Below are 3,879 nucleotides of genomic sequence, written 5' to 3'. Positions count from 1 at the left end.
CTGCTTTCATTCTAGAAAAAGACACGTATATGCAGTCACTGTCTAAATGTTTCTCACACTGTTTTGTCTGACTGAGTGTGAAGAATGCAGGGGCATTCTTTATGATTCCCACCGACTCGACCTATGCATTCTGGGACAAGCAGCCGGTTCATGAAGTTGCCACATAGGCACCAACAAGTCAGATCTAGAGTGATAAAAGGGTTCAACAGTGCAGCAGTAAAAAAAACCCTCCTCATAAGGAAAAACCTGCACCTGCCTACACCCATCCTCTTTAACACACACACACACACACACACACACACACACACACACACACACACACACACACACACACACACACACACACACACACACACACACACACACACACACACACACACACACACACACACACACACATTCTCGTCTAGCATTCGTTGTAAGGACCGTCATTGACTTCCAGTCATTTTAGTGACTGGATTCTGCCTAACTCTAACTTTAACTAAAACTTAATTCCAGAGGTGTGACCAAGTCATTGCTTTGCAAGTCACAAATAAGTCACAAGTCTTTCCAGTCAAGTCCAAATCAAAGACAACCAAGTTCAAGTCGAGTCAAAAGTCAATGATGTGGAAGTCCAAGTCCTTAACTGTGAATTTTCGAGTCATAATCAAGTCATCTGTCCAACTTCAATTTAATGACAATGATAATAAATAAATTCCAGAAATAAATCTTCTTCAAGCTTCATTTATTTACTCAAACAAGCAGAAAGTGCAACTGAAACTGATTCTGAACAAAGCGCTGCCGCATTTAGCGGTAAATCACACCCAGAACGAAGAATGATTCATGATTTTTGTCCATGTCGTGCCACTTTTGAGCTAAAATATCAAACATGCTCAAGTCATCATCAAGTCAGCAGATCCAAGTCGATTCAAGTCGCAAGTCATTGGCGTTCAAGTCTGAGTCAAGTTGAAAGTCTTTATAGAGTTTATCAAGTCAAATCAGAAGTCATTAAAATAATGACTCAAGTCTGACTCGAGTCTAAGTCATGTGACTCGAGTCCACACCTCCGCTTAATTCACACCTTGCCTCTAAAAGTAATGAGTAGAGCTCTGTGATGTTGTCCCAACGTGAGGACCAGAAAAATGTCCTCACACACACACACACACACACACACACACACACACACACACACACACACACACACGTGTGTGTTTGGGGCGACGGTGGCACAGGAGTTAAGTGCTCGCCCCGTAATCGGAAGGTTGCAGGTTCGAGCCCCGCTCAGTCCGTCGCTGTCGTTGTGTCCTTGGGCAAGACACTTAACCCACGTTGCCTGCTGGTGGTGGTCGGAGGGACCGGTGGCGCCAGTGCTCGGCAGCCTCGCCTCTGTCATCCCCACCAGCATGTGAATGTGTGTGTGAATGGGTGAATGACTGTGTTGTAAAGCGCCTAGGTGGGTTCCAAGAACTCTAGAAGGCGCTACATCAAAATACAGACCATTTACACACACACACACACACACACACACACACACACACCAGTACTACAGCCTAGATGTGGGCTGTGTCTGCTCCCACCGACAGCATCTGGAGGCCAAGGTTGCTGGAGGAGAGGATGACTGGAGGCAAACCAGAATGAAACTTAAAAAAAGGAAAAGGGAGACAAGAAGAGCAGAAATATGAGATTACATAAAGAAAACAAAAATAATTAGGTGTGAAAAACAATTCAGCAGTTTGGAAGCTGATTGGACACCATGTACTTCAGGGATACATGGACGTGTCACTCTGAAAATACACGATTTAGACCAGCATAGATGTGCAGAAGAGCCCTGGTAAGGATTCTCTAATATCCTTCAACGTTCAGGCTCCAGTTACAAACATTTCTCCCGCAACTTTCTTAGGTTTTTAAGTTTCCAGCCAGTAAATGGTGCAGCTAGGATCAGACAAAAAAGTTTGAACAGAAGTCAAAACATTCTGGGCCAACTATTAGGTAAGCTCTGTTTCTCAATTTCCCCTTGTCTTATGAAAATATGTTGTGTTTTGTTCTCTACACAGGAGCAACCTGTCTCACAGGAAAAACCCAACATACGGTAAAAATGGTTTAGCAGAACATCTGAAACAAGAAAAGGTTTACGCATCAGCTTGTCTCTGAAACATCAACAAATACATTTTAACAGACTCCAACAACCATTATATGGAAATAATTATTATAATTTGGGACTAACGTTTTTATAAGAAGAGCATAAATGAATGATCGACTGCTTTGTAGAGCAGATATCAGACCATATATATATTATTGAAGTACACACTGACAAAAAATAAAAATAAACAAACTAATAATAACAATTAAAAAGAATAATAACACATTTGATTTAAAAAGGGCCTTTCAGGACAATTTACAACAAAACAGATAGGTAGATGATGTTCTGACGCCCCCTGCAGGCATGGGGGAAGTTTGCAGGTTTAGAAGGAATTTTAAGTCTAAAATAAAAGGTTTCATTGATTAAAGTTACATGTCACAGCTGAAGATATGAAAACACTCTGTTCCCGAGCATGTGGCTGTGAAGTCACAGAAATCTGCCAAAGTCATAGGAACTCTTTATTGTAATGAGATATCAAATAAACAGACGAACCACTGTGCTCCTCAGATCTAATAAAAATCCATACGCTTTAGAGACAGTAAAATACAAGAACAACAAGCTGTTCTTCAATGGTTCATCACACGACTGTGGAGCCATCCAGTCACTGCTCAGATCTGCCCCGAGCCACTCGTATCCTTTAAGATGGACAAATAAAAAGAAAAGTCTTCTGCCCGGGGTTTTATGAAATGTTCAAACACTGACCAGTTTAATTTAGTGGTTTCTGTAAAAGTCTCGTCAGCTATTCTCACGGACTAAAGGGACATGATGAGGCTAAGTGTCTGAGAACAGGACATGAAAACGAAGAGTCTTTACCTGGAGGAGAGCGTATCGGTATCTGGGTGTTTCTCCTCTTATTTCTAGACACACAACTTCATTCCCTCCAGCAGAAGAACTCACCACTGACAGGAGTCAGGAGGTAAAAACATTGTTCCACTGCCCAGGGCACACACGCAGCAAAAAAGACTCTGCTCTGTGTGTGTGTGTGTGTGTGTGTGTGTGTGTGTGTGTGTGTGTGTGTGTGTGCACAACTATGTGTGAGTGCATGTCTGTGTGCATGTGTGTGTGTGTGTGTGTGTGAGTGTGTGTGTGTGTGTGTGTGTGTGTGTGAGTGTGTGTGTGTGTGTGTGTGCACAACTATGTGTGAGTGCATGTCTGTGTGCATGTGTGTGCATGTGTGTGTGTGTGTGTGTGTGTGTGTGTGTGTGTGTGTGTGTGTGTGTGTGTGTGTGTGTGTGTACACATGCATGCATGTGTATGCGTGCGTGTGTGTGTGTGTGTGTGTGTGTGTGTGTGTGTGCACAACTATGTGTGAGTGCATGTCTGTGTGCATGTGTGTGTGTGTGTGCGTGTGTGTGTGTGTGTGTGTGTGCGTGTGTGCACAACTATGTGTGAGTGCATGTCTGTGTGCATGTGTGTGTGTGTGTGTGTACACATGCATGCATGTGTATGCATGCGTGCGTGTGTGTGTGTGTGAGAGCGTGTGTGTGTGTGAGAGCGTGTGTGTGTGCGTGCGTACACATGCATGCATGTGTATGCATGTGTACGCATGCGTGTGTGTGTGTGTGCGTGTGTGTGTACATGCATGAATGTGTATGCATGCGTGCGTGTGTGTAAGACCACACTGTACTTTCTCTCTGCCAGGTGGACCTCTTCCTCCTCTCAGTGTCACATGGGAGGAGCATTTCTGCAGCATGCAGGAAAGCTACAGCAGCTCCTCTTATTTCCCTGGCAAATGTTGTCACCACAACCAGACTCATTTC

Source organism: Nothobranchius furzeri, chromosome 11, assembly GCF_043380555.1.
Source record: "Nothobranchius furzeri strain GRZ-AD chromosome 11, NfurGRZ-RIMD1, whole genome shotgun sequence".
Classification (NCBI taxonomy): Eukaryota; Metazoa; Chordata; class Actinopteri; order Cyprinodontiformes; family Nothobranchiidae; genus Nothobranchius; species Nothobranchius furzeri.
Note: the sequence above shows the minus strand (reverse complement) of the source record.